The sequence below is a fragment of the Diachasmimorpha longicaudata genome, chromosome 2 (genome assembly GCF_034640455.1).
Source record: "Diachasmimorpha longicaudata isolate KC_UGA_2023 chromosome 2, iyDiaLong2, whole genome shotgun sequence".
Lineage (NCBI taxonomy): Eukaryota > Metazoa > Arthropoda > Insecta > Hymenoptera > Braconidae > Diachasmimorpha > Diachasmimorpha longicaudata.
Genome location: NC_087226.1, coordinates 4,130,950 through 4,148,496, shown reverse-complemented (window position 1 = coordinate 4,148,496; position 17,547 = coordinate 4,130,950). Strand labels below are relative to the sequence as shown.

The following is a 17,547-nucleotide window of genomic DNA, read 5'->3' as shown; positions in this document are numbered from 1 at the left end:
ATAATTTCGTATCTTACACTCAGTTTATTCTCTATTCATATCCAGACAAGAGTCTCTTATATTTTTCAATGTGAGTCATCGACCGTTCGGCCGTGATACTTGATAAGAAATTATTTTTGTCTTAAGGAAGAGAAATATTTGGTAAAAATTACGTAGAACTTCCGCAATAATAAAAAAATGCTATGTTGATAGTATTATTGTAGTTCCGTGTTCCCGAGTGAGAAGAAATAGTCGAAAAAATTCCTCGAAATGATAAACAATGGGAATGGACCTCAATTTACTTTTAGGGGGTTCCATCATATGTGGGCGTTGAGGGTAATGAGGGAGCGGACGGTTTGGGGTTAATTAATAGTAAATTTAATAACTGATTTTGGTGTATTGTACGGTAAAATGAGGCGTTAAATTGTTTGTTGGTTAACGAGACATTTTTTGCTGTAAAATCTTGGACTTCGTACGATAGAAAATTTTACAAGTCACAAAATACTGTTTTTTCATGTGGGATTATAGAGTCCGAAGGTTCTACCAAAACTTGTACTGTTTTTAATTAATATTGTGATTAATAATATAATTAATAATATAGATGTTGCTGATAAAAGTGAGGATATTTGTTTTAAATTGATTGGGTTACTTTTCATCCCCTGAACTCTTGATGCGTATAAAGACGATTTTTTAATCTCGAATGACTGGAGTGTTCACTATACTGGTTCCATTTATGATGGGTTCCGTACACCGGGAGAACTACTCAGTAAAAATTACGGAACGTAAGTTCGCTTATCGACCACGAAAGTGACTAACAAAATTTACGTTACGTCATAGAAATTTTTCAGTAGTAATACCCCAAGACCTTCAAAAGTATCGGATATTTCCCAAGAGTTTCGTTGCCTAGCAACGAGAGGGATAAGTTTTGCAAGTTAAAAATCCCGAGCGCGAAGGTGCGAGGGTTTTTCTGCGAAACTTATTCCGATCGCTCCTACGCAGGGAAAGTGGAGGGAAATATCCGATTAATTTTGAACGTCGAGGAGTATTTGGCTGGATTATTTACTTCATTCCAACTTCAAGCAATTAAATGTGTGGCATTTCACGTCCTATGGTATGGTTTTTCACTGGTAGTTGTGGCTTCCAGCGTATATTTTCTGTCTACACAAAATGCAGAGAATTGTTTCCAAATTGTGGCTTTTGTCCTCACCGTATTATTAGGAACATTATTTTTAATTTTCTGATCAATAATGTCCAAGGATTCTCCTCCAAATCTGCTCATGTCGAGGTAAAGTCTTCGAACTTGATTTTTTCTAATGACAGTTTTGGAGTTTGAAACGCGTACAAATTGTTTATCGGATATTTTCATTGCTTAGCCACAAACAGGGAAATATTCGAAAAATATCCGAAGTTAAACCGGTTTACTTGTACCACGTGACGGGAAGTGCCACGATTTGATTGGTTGAAATTGGGATGGAAAAAGTAATCATAGAAAATTTCCATAAAAATTACGCAGCGCTCCGAAAATATTCTATGACAGTTCCGTAAAATTTGTTTCCACTAGATGTTGCATCGAAATTACGGAAAAGATATGTAACTTTTATTGAGTATTTCTCTCCGTCTACTTTTCATTGGACTCACCCGCGCAAAAATTGAGCTATCAAATTAATAACGAGACCTTCCTTTCATAAACCTAATACTATTGACAATGAGCTTAATTGAACGATTAGTATCGGAGATATTTAATTTTTAGGCTAAAATCATTACGTCGAATACCTCAAAATTGATCGGATGGAAGTGGTTTTTTCTAAATGAAAGTTGTCATTCATTAGTACACTAATTAAAAATAATAACAACACTACGCGGTATTTTTATAAAACCACAAACTTACAAAAACTTGTCAATAGCTGATAAATTTCTTTACCTTTTCTATCACTGTGAAAAGAATAAACTGGGCCCTTTGTGTTATTATTCGATACAAGTAAACCCAGACGTTTTCATGGAACGTGACCAATGTAAATTCCTACTATTTCCGATACGATTGAAGGTGAAGAGTTATTTTTTTATGGCTCACAGAAAACTTGGAAGACTAACATTACATCCATTTCAAGCGATCACCATCACCTGTGCGAGTAAAATTTCGATGTTGAAGCATTGGACAACGAAGCGAAATCTATTTTTTAAAATATATCCCACCGGGTGATAGAAATACGAAGATTTTTTATAGATGAGAACAATAATAATAATTATATAATGCAATATATATATATATATATATATATATATAATATTATAGAGATATAGTAACACCGTTCGAAAAAATTATTTGTCACAGAAAAATAATTTGTAAATCATTTTTATTTAAATGAATCGAAAATTTTAAAAATTACCATAAGGAGTGGACGCTGTAGGAAACTAATAAACTCTTTATTGAGTGGTTTTGTCATTTTGTTATTGAACAAAGCTCCGATGCGATTGAGTTTTTCATGAGAAAAATCAGTGATCACATATTAGACATCTGCGCGAGATTTTATGACTTTGGCTGCTTTTTGTGTTTAGATTTACACATTATTTCATTAATTTTTATAAGAACGCAAGTTAGATTCCTTTTTTTCTAAATTGGATAATCATTTAATTATGTTTCAGAACAAGGTAAATTTTCCCAGATATTTTTTTGCGAATTGTGCGCAGAATACTTTGGAAAAAATGGAAAAATTTATATTTTTTAGTACCCTCGGAACATGCCAGATTGTCCTTGAAGGAGGTTCACCCCCAAGTCGGTATTTTATCGACCCCATACGTTTTTTTTGAATATTTTCAGTTGTCAAATGTTCGAGCTAATTGCAGAACTAAAAGCAACAAAAATCAAACATAGTCAGTATTATCTAAATTAAATATCGGAAAGCATTGATATTGTTAAAAATATTTTCTTCTCATAAACAAATAATACAACTTCTTTCCCAAACGGTGAATCATCTTTTACAAAGTGTCGAAAAGTTCATCAATTTTTTTACGTCTGATCACGAAAAATATGGATTTTAATGTTTGAAGTCTCTAAAAGGGTAAAACTTCCTTAAACAAAGATCACCAGATGTTCTCTGGCTCCTATTATGGATCAGTATTGAGAGTGCTTGATATGTATGGACAAAAATGAATCATCTGTCTATAGCTCTTTGCAGTCCATCTCAGTATGTTATAGTTTTTATAGTTTTTCTCCAAACAGTACCGAAATGTTTATAATGGTTTTAATAAATACAACTAGAGAAGAAACAGAAAGGAATGAATGAAGGGCCTTTTGTCAAATGGGTCTAGAGTGTCAAATCTTTCGTCACTAAGAGCCAGTTGATCTGGAGACATCATACCAGAAAGATATACCTTCTACTTGCGATATAAAGAATTAAAGTTGATAGTGTAAGCTAAATTCTAATTATGTTCCAATAAGTTTCAACGATAACAAGAACAGTTTTCAATTTATTTTTGCTTTATTCACACAATCTATTTCGCACAAATATATGACCTGTATATATGATATGTATATATGTATCTATGACCTGACTGTCCATCTAAGTATTGTCAGGATCGTCCCGGGGAATTATCTCCATTCGTCGTGTTTTGATGGCGATTACTCTCACAATAATTAAATCGTTTTTATATTATTGAGACAATCCCTATCCATAATCCAATAATCAGTAACTCTTTAAAGTTTATGAATCTATAATTTAATTTGTTTTAAGTAAAAGAAAGAAAAGCTTTGAGTCAAGAAAATTAAAAATTTGTTTTTCAATACATTTACTAAAAAAATAATAATTATAATTTATTTATTTATTATTATAATTATCCCACAATTGCATTATTCCATTCGCTCATATCAACAGATGACACTTGATTCAAGATAGAAGCTACGTGTATTTCTTTCGATAGATATGAGTACAAATTTACGATCAGTCATCACTGGAATCTTCGAGGAGACTCTCACACTTGCCAACACTTCTACTGAATCACATGAGTGAATGAAGTGTCTTGTTATCACTGATCGTGCTATAAAGTCCACGACTAGCAAGAAATGTATCATACTTTTCAGTTCTGTTTCATCACGCTGATTAATAAATTATTGTAAATCATATAAATTATAATTGAAAAAAATTATTATGCGCAAGCGAGAAATTCCGTGAAATTCTTCTCTCTTGGTGGTCTCTTTCTTTGTTCAATATTTCCTCTTTATGCCTTCACTTTATGCTGATTTTACTGGGGTGTGATGAGCCGATAATGCGGAGTTAATAATTCATTGACGTCTTACGTAGAATCACGTGCTACTGAGCACTCGCATACGCAATTCCTAACAGAAAGAGGGAACCACAGCGCTTACGATACAACAGTAAAAAAAATTAAATGAAGTTGTTCGTGGATATTCTATCCTTCTATGAAATCCGTTGAGAATTTTTCCGTGCAGAAATGTGAAAAATCATTGCTGTGATGGTAATATAATTTTTTCTGATTTTTGATAACAGAAACTTCATGATTGCTATTATCTTTTTTTTTTAATGACAATATAAAGGCTTTTCGAATTTTGATTCTGTATTTTTAGGGAGAAAATTTATCCGACATCGAAATAAGTTGATTAGAAATTATTGGATTATGGAGGTCGAAATAAATAAACACTTGGAGTGTTTTTAAGACTGCGAATTATTATTAAAAATTGTAAAACTCCAGACAGTCAAGAGGGACTTTACTGAACGAAGACTTACGGTGAACTGACTAAACATTACTGGTGAGGCCACGTTAACCTCCTCTCCAGAGGGCAATATCATTTATCCTTCCACCCTTAACCCTTGGACTTTTCTTTCTTGACCATCTCTGGTCACCAGATGTATTTTGGGAAAAAAAACCGCAATAAAAAAATCCCTCTGGGACCTTCCCCTTTTTTGTTATAACATAACGGAACGGTCCCACAGCAACAAAGAAATAAATATTTCCTAAATCCGGAAATATAAAAACTCTAGATGAATGAATTTTGAACTCGGGGAAAACCCCGAAATTCAACAGAAAACAAGTAAAGGACCAATTTATCAGCGAATCAAGCATCAGCATGTGGTTTCTTTAAAAAAACATAATTGGTTAGGGTTCATTTATCTGGCGAATGCAACCCTCTTAAGGGTTGCAAAACTACTCAAAAACAAGAAGTATTTATTTCTTAGTGGAAAATCTGATAACTGAATTATTAAATAAAAAAACACGAGACTGTTTGTGCGCTTCGCACGGCGCATTTGAATTTCCCGCCTTCGATACATTGACCAATGAGGAAAAAGTCTTCCGCGTGAAGTCAACAAATGTCTTACGTAACTGATTCAAGTTATGTGCTTGTGCTTTCATAAATAGGATATCCTTGAAGCTATAGTTGACAAAGATAGACTTTTTGCAGCTTGAAAAACAATTTCTATTGTTAGCTTATTGATTTGTTATTTACTACTGACCCAGTTCTTCAGAAGAAAATTCTATCCCAAACAGTAAATCTTCTGCCGCTCTTCGGAAAATAATGCTGTATGAATTTTAGAAAGATCATTGTTTCTTCAAAAATCTTTAAAAACATTATTTTTCAAACACAGTTAAAAAATAAATTGTCTTCTGATGAGTATGTCTCCCGAAGATCTTTTTGGGTCATCAGAAAGCACTTCGGGATAATCTTTGGAACATTCTTCACAAGAATCACCCGAAGATATTCGGAAGATCTTCCTGGTGACCCAAAAAAATTCTTTGAAAATTTTTGAAGGACAATTTTTTTTCTTCGAGATGTTCTAAATTTGACTTTGGTAAATATTCTTAAAAAGCTCACATCCGAACCTTTGTATCTCCAAACAAAAAATATTTTCCGTGATCTTACGGGATCACGAGGAAGATCTCCCAAAGTTCTCTCGATGATTTTTCTGATTTCTGAGGGAAATTCGACGGACGGAAATTTTTCCACTCCGATGGTAACGATTTCTGTTGTAAATTAACCTGACAAAGGTTTTTCCGTCAACTGACGTCGAGATTTAAACATTTATCATTTATAGTTTATAACGCATTTAAAAGACTATGATATACGTTTAGAGTCGCAATTTATTCGCTTTTTAGTGTCTCTAAAACCGACAGACCATTTGAAAAATAAAACACGACGGAAAGTTATTTTAATGGAATGTAAATGCAGAATGACCGGTCTCCGAAAGTAAATAAATAATTGAGAAAATAGTGGATAATAGGTGTAATAGATTGTGGAGTTCAATAGCTCGGACAATTGCTGATTCCGTTAGGTTCTAAACTGATACGCGAGCCTTTTCCGATGGATAAGTTGATAAGGCCAATGTTATGCAATCGAATATTTCCAAATTTTTCATCCAATACCGAGAAATTAAAGCTCTCATGAACCACTCAAATCAACGCAAATGTGATTACAAATTGTTAACTTTCAATTTCTCTGTAAAAAAATTAACATTTATGGTACATTAATTTTTTATTTCTGGTTAAAAACGAGGGCAAACCGCGGAAATTCAATTCTCAGTCTCATATTTTCACCCGGATATCGAGTGATTAATAATTCTCCCTGAATTCTAAGAAAAAAGTATAAGTCTCGAGTTTCCCCATTTACTCCCCGGTAATTCATCCACTTTGTGTTTTTCTATTCATGAAAATACTCAAGTATTTTCCTTATTGTCGTTATCCATCAGATCCACAGATTTACGGTTTTTTTATTCAAAGACTCCACGGCATAAAAAGGACTGAGTGAAGATTTGAGAAGATATCAAGTGGAGGCGATACACAAATGATTTATTATTTTCATCTTCGCTGTTGAAAAAATCTACAAGACTTCGTTCAAATTAACCTCAGTTAACCGATAACTGAATGAAGTGATAAAATTAATGGAAGAATCTGTAATCTTTGACTTCAGGGTAAGGCAAATTGATTTGGATCGATACGGAGATGACCTTTTGTTCCTTTCGTAATATCAATTTTCAAAATCTATATAAAAAAAAAATTGCATATAATCAACTTCCCCTACCGTAAAACACCATTTTTTAACGATTTTTTATTTTTTTTTTTGTTTCGTTATATTCTTAACATAATTTTTCATATTGTATATAGCTATATAAACCGGTAGATTTAGGTAAGCCTCAATAATAATAATAATAATAATAAATTTAAAAATTCCGATTTTTTATAGTTGAAAATATTAATAATTGAGCGGGGGATTGGGGGGGGGGGGAACAAATCGTAAAACCCCGAAACAGTATGCGAACAGAAAATAATTTTTTTATAAATGAGATGATAAATAAATTCATTATCATTATTTGTAAATTACTGTTTGAAGATTCTCGGCAGGGAAATTCTGTCATAATCTTTCGTTCTGTCAAGAAACATCCTTAACCAAAAAATCCTCTTAAGAAATATCTTCAATTAATTAATAACAAGTGAAAAATTAGCGCAAATGCCAAAAGCTAAACTGAGTTAATGTGTCTAATCTTATGGGAGCGATAATAATATTCAAAGGTTGGACTGAATTTTTCAACAGTTTCAAACAAATGGATTCAAATAATCATCTAGTTATAACTGCGCATGCGTGTCTGTCCAGTAGCGGCGCGCGCAATGAAAGGGCGGGGCTTACGCGATCAGCTGATTACTTGGGTTCTTTTGTTCCAAATCCTGATAAAAAATTAATTTAAAAATAACAGTGAGCTCGGAAGCATCACTTGGACTTGAAATTTGAAGAATTGAGTCAGACCTGCTTCTGAGAATTTTTATCTTTTCCGGAGGATCAGGCGAATTAATCTAGTGTAATTGTGTTGGCGCTCGGCTCAATTTTTTCATTAGTTATCAATTAATTGAGGATATTTTTGGTGAACGTGTTTATTTACATTTTATTTAATGATCAGGGGAATTTTCTCGACATTTTGGAGCAATTTCACTGGCTGATTAAATCCTCTGAAGAATCGAATGAGTTTTCAATTCGGGTTTAATGAAGGTTCAATCAAGATTTAATTAGTGTAGGGGTGGGATTTAATTAGGGTTTACTCAGGATTTATCTAGAGTTTGATCTAGGTTCGTTACAAGTCAACGAGGAGCTTTAATTAATATTAACGGTCGATATAATATTCAATATAATGGACCAATAACGTTGAACTGGAGGGATTTCATTCTTTGGAATTTCATGAACCAATTGACCTCTAATCGTTACGTTCTGCCCCTCCATTCAACGGTCCATGGATTCCCGAAAAGTAAAATCCCTTCAGGACTACTGGACCATTTCGTCTTCACGCTATTTAAAATTCTGAACTTTCCCGGAGTTTTCAGTGAAACCTGAAATTCCATAAATTCTCGCTCCTAAAATCGCATTCACTGTCACCGGCCCGAAAATTGATGGCGAACTGGTCATAAAAATTTATTTTTTGAAAACCAAATGATCTTTTCGAAATAGATTTACTTACCCTCAGTAAATCCAGACGACTTTCCCGTAACATATGCAAATATCAACACTATTTTTTTGTTATTATTAAATATTTTCGACAAAAGAAATTTTTTTCCGTCACTAAAAAAAATGTTTATGCCGTCTATATTTCCTAATGACAAGTAAATTAACTTGATATTACAATGTCTTACGGAAATATTTCTGTACATTTAGTGGTAGAAAATAAATATTTTGAACAATAGAATTTTTTTTGTCTACAAGGGAACAGAAAACTGTTTAAAAAATTACAAGTAAACTTATGTGGCATTAGAATGTCGGAATACAATATTTACTAACCACCAGTCAATTTACTTGACAGTACAATATCTTAAGGAAATATTACTGTGAATTTACTCGTGAGAAATAAATACATTTAATGAAAACATTTTTTCTTCAGTCTACAAAGGAGCAAAAACCGTTGAAAATAATTACAATTAAATTTACTTGGCATTAAAATATTTACAAACTCCAAGTAAATTTCTATAGAATTAGAATGTCCTACGGGAATATTTCTGTAGATTTACTGATGGGAAATGAATACATTTACTGAAAACATTTTGTTTTCGGTCCACAAGCAAGCAAAAAGTCGTTTAAAAAATTGCAAGTAAACTTACTTGGCATTAGAATGTAGCATTAGAATATTTGCTAACCACAAGTCAATTTACTTGACATTACACTGTCTTATGGAAGTATTACTGTAGATTCACTCGTGAAAAATAAATACATTCAATAGAAAATTTTTTTTTCAGTCTACAAAGGAACAAAAACGGCTTAAAAAATTACAAATTAAATTACATGGCATTAGAATGTAGTATTAGAATATTTACTAACCACAAGTCAATTTATTTGACATTACAATGTCTTACCGAAATATTACTGCAGATTTACTCGTGAAAAATAAATGCAGTTAACAAAAAAAAAATTTTTTCACTCTACAAAGAAACCGAAAAATCGTTAAAAATTTTTTGAAAACCCATTCAGTGAATGCCCTTAGATCACCGTAATAATAGTAAGCTTGGCGTGAAGCGTACACACCTGCATAAGATGCTTCTCGAATGCACTCATCGACGCACGCGGTTACGATGCATCGTACACTGTTAAAGGCCCGTCGTGCAACACGTTGCAACGCCGCGTTTTCATCCAACAGTTTGCATTGGGCCACCTTGAGTAAAAATAGTTCTACACCATTCGCAATTGGAATTTGCGGGAATTAATATCAATCTGTCAGTACTCCCCCGTCGATGTGAATTTTCCACTGATCATTGAACGTTCCCCGGGGAACTAAACGCATTTGTAATCGATGTATCTGGTATTTCCCCCTTTTGCTCTGTCAACGACTGGGGGGAAATATTAAAGGTCTGGGTGACCTCGATGTCACATGCGAAAAATTATAAAGCAAGAGTAAAATGTAGAGGGATTGGGACGCCGAAGCACCTGTTTACACTGACGCATCTCACAGCTGCACCGGATTCCGCAGTATTTCCTAATAAATCGATAATATCGAATGCAATTTTATTTTTCAGGGATCTATCGGCTCATAAGGTGATTGTTATAGTTTCTGATCAGTTGAGGGAAGTGGAGGGAATGAAAGGCGGATTAAAAGGTCAATCGAATCGAATTGAAATTTTTTTTTAGTTGAACTGTGGATGTTTATTAATAATTATCAATGAATTTGATTGAGTTGAGTATTTGATGATTAATTAAAATCAGAATTTTATAGAATTCAATTTTGAGGGAATTTCTGATCGGTTTCCAACGTGTGGGGAAGTCGGTGATGACGATGTGAGCCGGTTTGTAATCAAGAAAACAAGGTGGTTTAATATTCACGTAGAAACGATTGTTTAATCTCCCTAGACGATAGCTGAGTACTGATAGCTAAATTACTGTTCATTAAAAAAATGCAGGGGCTTAGTCATCACTGTTCTGTCGATATATAATTTATATCAATCGGTATTGTCACTGTAGATCAATATGATTATGAAGACAAGAGACAACAATATACATGTCCAAGTTGAATAAGATTCATTAACAACTGCAGCAGGTTAGAATGTTGTATTAGTTTCTGATTACCCCATTTTATGTATTGAAATACTAATTGGGGTGATTTTTCAAATATTTAGAGACATTTATTATTATTGGAAATGGGATAATTGTAAATGATCTAGACGCGTGAATCCCGTTTTGTTATTTTATTTTATACGCTGGGAAGGCACAACCGCTCTGCTTTGTTTCTTTAAAGGAACTAACTAAAAGACTAAAGGGAGACAACACCCTGGATCTGATGTCTCTCATCAACAATGGTCCCACTCATGCACCTCTGTATACCTTGAAGAAAACATAGTACATCACCCCCAAACTTCCTAGAATTTTCTCTCATAAAAATGTCTCCCAATCTCAAGTGGAAACACCAGAATAACAGAAATACTAATCGTACAAAAACCTATGCAATAGATCTGTAAATTAATTTTTGATAAACATTCGAAATGTAAAGTCCAATAACTATTAATTGAAGATGTGATATCAACTATTATTACGCTGATTCATCACTTATATGATGAAACGCCACTGCTATAAATTCACTCACGATGCTATCACCCCATAACAAAGTACTGAAAATGGCAGATTGTCAGGTCCACAGAATTTCACGATTTATGGTGACGGTTTTTCGAGGATATTAGTCATTCGATGTGAGCTGAGAAATAAAGTAAAAGCTCTTGTCTTTCCGCGTTCGCTAGTAAAACTGTCGATAATTACAGCAAAATTCACAAAATGAGCCAAAATGCGGCTCAGTGGTCAGGAGCTCTTTATGATCAGAAATACCTACAGTTACCTTTGTTTCACTAATTTTGCGACTGACGGGGAATTTTGCAATCATCGATTTTTAAAAATATTACCTGGAATTGACAAACTTTCATGAAACGTGAAGATATATTTTTACAAACTATGTGTTTCTCTTCATGTCTCTGCGAATTTTCAGAAATATTTGCAATCAATCTTCAACGAAAAAGAAGTTGAAGTTGACTCTAAAAATCTCAAATTTTGTCACGTAATTGGCGTTACTACCGAGCTCTTTTGCACAAAATTACATTCTCATTGGTCCCATAGTTTCGGATACATGATGCAGTGGTTTATACACAAATCTTGTGTCCTCAATATTTTTGAAACAGCTGCCTTGAATGGATTTTCGCAAAATCAACATATTACGATGACATTAAGTAAATTGAATTACAAGATTACAGCATTACTCAGAATGGTTTTGGTAATAATCTATTTGTCCTTTGGATGAAAAAAGGATTTTACATGAATAATCGATGGCAAAATATGGGCCCAAAGCACAAATTTCATGAGATATAACTTTTACCTCAATCCTTCAGATGATATCCAAAATTCAGGAACAATTTTTTGGTTCACTACCTTGCGAACTACTCAGGCAATTAATGAATTTTTTCTATTTTTTTATTACCAAATAGTAGTCGTTTCCGGAACATTAAAGCTTGCGCAATGATTTTACTATTTAAATTCCTCAAATTTCAATTAAATTGGCGATAAAGTTGACCATTCCAATTTTGATTAAAATTTTTTGCGAACAAACATTTTCAACGAATTTTCAGCCGCATCGTAATTATTCACATACTTTTTTTCAATCTCTTCTCACACAATTAATCAACACACGTGATAATTGACGCCGCTTGTAACTTTAACTATTGCAATTTCTATTTTTTTATAAACTGTGAACATTTTCTACTAATTTTAATTCGCACTCTAAGTCCTCATATATTTTTTCAAAATTTCTTCCCACCCCATTTAATCGACACATGTGATAATGAAAAACGGTCGGACTTCTACTCAAGTCTCCTTCAAAGTCTGAACAAGTCCTTAACATTTTCCACTGTCCAACTTTATCAGAGAATGAATCCATTTTTCAACGAATAAAAGGAAATTTATTAACCTTCCGTGCATTACACTCAACAAGAATAATGAGTAAATAAGAAAAAACATTTTTTTGGATAGTGGCAAAGAAATATTTTTTAGACACAAATTAGTTCATGAATTTTTCATTTTGATGGCATTTGTAGTATTTTAAGGGGATAAATTTTTCGAAAAATCTAACTATAAATCGAAGCGAACGAATTTGCACTTATTCAGAAAATTATTGTTTTGCTACTATTACAAAAACTATTGCTTTGATTTTCACTCGTTATTCCTCTTAGAGTACGAATTAATCTCCAAAACTACCGAACCGCTATAATTTTATTTCTACTCCAAAAAATGACGCACAGAACGTGCTCATCAATCGCGCATAACCCCGCGAAATGCAAATATTGCACCCAAGGTGAGTTCGCGTAATATTACACTCACAATCAAGGATAATGAGACATTTAAAATTGAAAGAATTCAGCTTAACGAAAACATGGACAGTCAGCCATTTCAAGGCTCCGACTCATCCATTTTAGTATTTTAAAACGGCAGAATCGATGGATAATGAGTCAGCGGTGTGAGAAGAGATCTGTCACATTCAATATCTTCCACAAAAGCAGGAAAAACGGCTCTCAACTAATAAACCATAAAAATACTCAAGAAACATTAAACAAAAAACACGTCAATACTCACTTTAATTCCAACAATGAGCTCCTTTAATTATCAGCACTGCGTTTTTTTTTAATCACTTGATTAATATTAAACAAGATTAAATTAAACTAGGGCAGAACAATGACTACAACGATCGAGCGTATCAGCGACAGCAGTTATTATCCGTGTCGCACCGATTTTCGTACTGTCCACGTAGAAGCCGAGTGCTTTTCGACGTAGTGGGGCTCCATTCGGTTTTTTTTTGTCCTTTTCTCTTACGTTGGGGCACAGAGGAATGTTTCCAGTGTACTTCGGGCGACTTCGTGCATCTCCGGCGGCTTAGATAGGGGCCGTTCGGCCGGTAAGCGCCGGTCAGGCCCCTCTCAGTGACGAGCGGCGCTGGAAGGAGGGGGGATGAAGAAGGGAAAAAATTTATGGCTTATTAAGAAGTAGGGGAGAGTAGAAAAGTATTTGGGATCATGTGAATTTCGGAAAAACCTGCAGAAGACTCAGGGAATTAAGGTGACGGCAATATGGCGAGGACATTTCCTTAATTTTTGTAGTATGCCAGGGGAAGCTAAATGGGTATTATGAAGGAGGGGGGGGGGTCAGTCGTTCTGACTGTATATGGGGTGGTAGAGCTAATGGGAGAGACGAGTGCATGTCGCCACCTGTTGAGCGCTCGGATGATTTCCGTGGATTTAACTTGCGCAGTAAGTTTCAGGGTAAGGAGTGGGGGAACATATGAAAGTTTCGACGGTCCGCTGCATCATCAAGACAAAAAATGAAAAAAAAATACGATTTTAAATGTAATCGTTTTCTAAACATGTTCTATAGTTTTTGATAATCTTTGAATTCACTAAAAGGGTACTTTACTGAAGAACTGTGTTAAATTTTAATGGACTCATATCGTTAGAACCTCATAAAGCAAAACAATTCTATATTTGCGACATTATAATCTTCGTAAGATTCGGTATCGCATATTTCTTGCATTTATAAGTTGTCATACCAAGAATATGGATACTTAAAACTCCTGCTATCAGAAAAAAACCAGGAAAGAATTTTGTGGCTTATTCCCATGCGTCGGTAATGTAGATCTTGTGCAGTTATCTTACTGGCGGTGAGAACTCCACCGACAGCTGCCCGCGTAACCTATTTCAATTAAGGTATGATACACCGAGATGACGCTCTTTTTTTATTCTTATGTGGTAGTTCAAATGTCGGTAACCCAGAGTTCTGTTACAACTATGACTATTCATTATTCTTAAATTTTCAGGGAAAAACATCAGAGATTATCGGGGAAATTGCTGACGCTTATGGAGTCGCTTCAACCGCAAAGTTTCGTAGCGATGGCGCATGAACTACGATGGTGAACGTGCCTGTTGATAAGGCATTGCCACGGTATACGGGGCATGCCATTCAGGGCAGCCCATTTGCGATTCTTCTCGCGAAAGGGCCCGGATTTGAGATCACATCATTTTTCATCCATATCTTGGGGAATAATATAGCTAGGGCAATTTGGCCGACGCTATTTGATTCGTGAGGCAATTTCCGATTTTTCTAGGGCTCGAGAAATATTCCAAAATTGCTTTTTTCGTTTTTCGCGTTTTTCTCGGCTCCTAGCCATCCTAGAGCAAAAGGGGCGCGGATTTGGGATCGCATCGTTTATCGTCCATAGCTTTGAAAATAATATAGCTACCCGAGTGGAAATTATGTCAGGCGAGCCTGAGGTTTCATCAGAACTTGACATGGTGATGGTCAGGTGCACCTGATCAGGTGAGACTTGATGAAGAACTGATCAGTTTTTGATTTACTCCATGTGATCGGAATTACTCTGATCAGGTTCTGATATGGTGAGCTTGATCTGAACCTGAGGTCCGTTCAGCTGTAATCACCTTGATCAAGTTCGGATGAGATGGGCCTGATCTTATACTGAGGTCCATTTGCTTGCGATTATTCAGATCAGATTCTGATCAGTTCAACTTGAGCGGAAATCAAGCATTGTGTTTACAATTGCTTTGATCAAATTCGCATGAGGCACAACTGATTTTGGGCTAAGGTCCGTCCTACTGCAATAATTTGGATCAGATTTTGGTCAGGTCAGCCTGATCTCAAATTTAGTTGTCCACCTGCACTCACTTTGATCAAGCTCATCACGTTTTTCCATGCGACTATAAAGCGGCCGAATTGGGCAATACCCCTCTGAACCGCGAAACAGTCACACGCAATTTATTTGCTGAAATAGGATGGATATATGATTTGAAGGAAGCAACACCAGATCTCATTCGGAAATCTGCAAAGCGTAAAGGAGATGGTTCATGGATGGACTGGAACGGAAATTCAAGTGGAATCCCAAGCTAGCAGAAGACTACACCAAGGTGATCAATGAGTCCATGGATCTTGGTCACATGAGAAGGATTAACGCAGAAGTTGAAGACGGCTTCTACCTTCCTCACCACGTAGTCTTTAAAGAGAACAGTCTCACCACCAAAACCAGAGTTGGATTCGATGGTTCAGCACACTCTAGCACTGGAGTCTCGCATAACGAAGCTCTGATGGGTGGGCCAAACATTCAAGAGGACATTCTTTCTCTAGTACTGAGATTCAGACTCGGTAATTACATTTTTACTGGAAATAACGAAAAAATGTATCGCCAGGTACTGATCAGACCAGAGGATGCCAAATATCAATAAATACTTTGGCGAAAAAAGGGGAATATCAATAAGTATGAGTTACAAAATGTGACGTTTGGACTCTCCTCTGCTTTATTCCTTCCAGTCAGACGCCCACATCACTTGGCTGACGACGAATACGACAAGTATCCATTAGCAAGATCACGACTTAAAAAGAATCTATACGTTGATGATCTCTTCACTGAGACATCAACATTTGAAGAAGCCTTACATCTACGAAACGAAATGATCAGTCTGCTGAGGACAGGCGGTTTAATCTACGACAAAGTGCTTTCAAGTCTCCAAGAATTATCGAAGAACTTCCAGAATCAACTATCAATCTCTAACTGCTCGGTGGAGATAATCCTACACTTAAAACTCGAGGAATTCATTGGGATTTACAGAGTGAGAGTATTGTGTACACTGTCAACCTCATAGCCACCACAGATGCGATCACCATGAGAACCAGTGCATCGAACGTAGCTCGCATCTGCGATCCTCTTGGTTTACTCAATCCAGTAATAACCCACGCAAAAATCATTTTGCAATAACTGTGGAGGCTTAAATTACACTGGGATGATTCCACACCAACAAAAATTCACACTAGATGGAACGAATTCGCATCCCAATTTCCTCTTCTCAATGAAATAAAATTCAAGCGACAAGTCACATCAAGTCTACAAGAAAGATTGGAAGTACATGGTTTCTGTGATGCAAGTTAAAGTGCCTACGGAGCCTGGATCTATCTGAAGACTACTGAATGGACTGATAAGGTCCAGGTGCACCTCTATCGCGCTAAATCTCGAATTACACCTTTAAAAGGTAATCACACCATCCCTGGACTAGAGCTGTGTACAATGGAAATCCTCTCAAATCTATGTCACACAGTGAAGAAGTCAACAAACATCACACCACAACGGGAAGTGTTTTGATCTGACTTCACTGTCGCTCTTCATTGGATTAAAACTTCCTCTCATCTCTTCCAACGATTCGTGACCAATAGGGTGTCTCGAATCCAAGACCTCACCAAGAATATCGAGTGGAGACATGGACCTACTTGGCTTCGATAGTCCGAAGAGCATTGGCCTCATCTCCTCCTCAAAATCCCCAAGCAATTACCTGAATTGAAGAAATCACCTGTCTCCATATCACTGAACCATCAACAAATCCTTGTCTACACCAATATTCATCATTCGAAAGGCTCCAGCAAATCACAGCAAGGTGTTTAAGATGGATAAAACGATTTTCCTATTATCACCTCACTCTTCACAAACTCCAAACATCAGAGATCAGGATTCCAACTTGTTCAACGAGAAGGCTTCCACATCGAACTCTCACTATTCCAGCAAGGCAACCCCCTTCCAAGCAAGAACCGGTTGAACAATCTTAGTCCACAACTTGATGAGAAAGGTCTAATTCGAGCTGGTGGATGGTTACGGAAATATCATTCTGTGCACGGAGAGAAAAATTCTATAAAGATTACGAGAAAAGTCCCGTGAAAATTACGTTCCAAAGCGTAACCTGCCAGCGAAGTTGAATCTCGTATTAAGTGTGAATCAAAGCTGAAACTTTACGATTTGTTCGGTAAAAATTTATTACTCGCGCGTTGGCAATTTCATGGCGGGGCAATTTTTAAGTGCAAAGCATCCCCTTCTCAGGGGACATCGGGGTGCAAAGGGTGTTTAATTGCAAAAGTAAGCTAAGCTAAGCTAAGTAGCTAGTAACTCACGGTCGCAGGTGGAATACCTAGTCTCGGTGTCATTAAGCTCTCTGGAGAAAAAGGCGATTGGTGTCAAGGAGTTGTCTTCAATCTGGTCTGAAGCAGCTCCAATGGCTATTGTGGAGGCGTCAGCG

The 17,547-nt window shown here is 35.7% G+C and overlaps 1 protein-coding gene across 1 annotated transcript in view; it reads right to left on the bottom strand.

Annotated features, from left to right (window-relative positions):
- The window catches only part of LOC135173181 (insulin-like growth factor-binding protein complex acid labile subunit), a 31,337-nt gene extending 18,093 nt beyond the window's left edge, over window positions 1-13,244 (bottom strand). The window contains exon 1 of the mRNA XM_064139904.1: window positions 13,064-13,244. The gene's annotated coding sequence lies outside the window, so the exon portion shown is untranslated. The remainder of the gene's footprint in view (window positions 1-13,063) is intronic.
- Window positions 13,245-17,547: the final 4,303 nt, after the last annotated feature.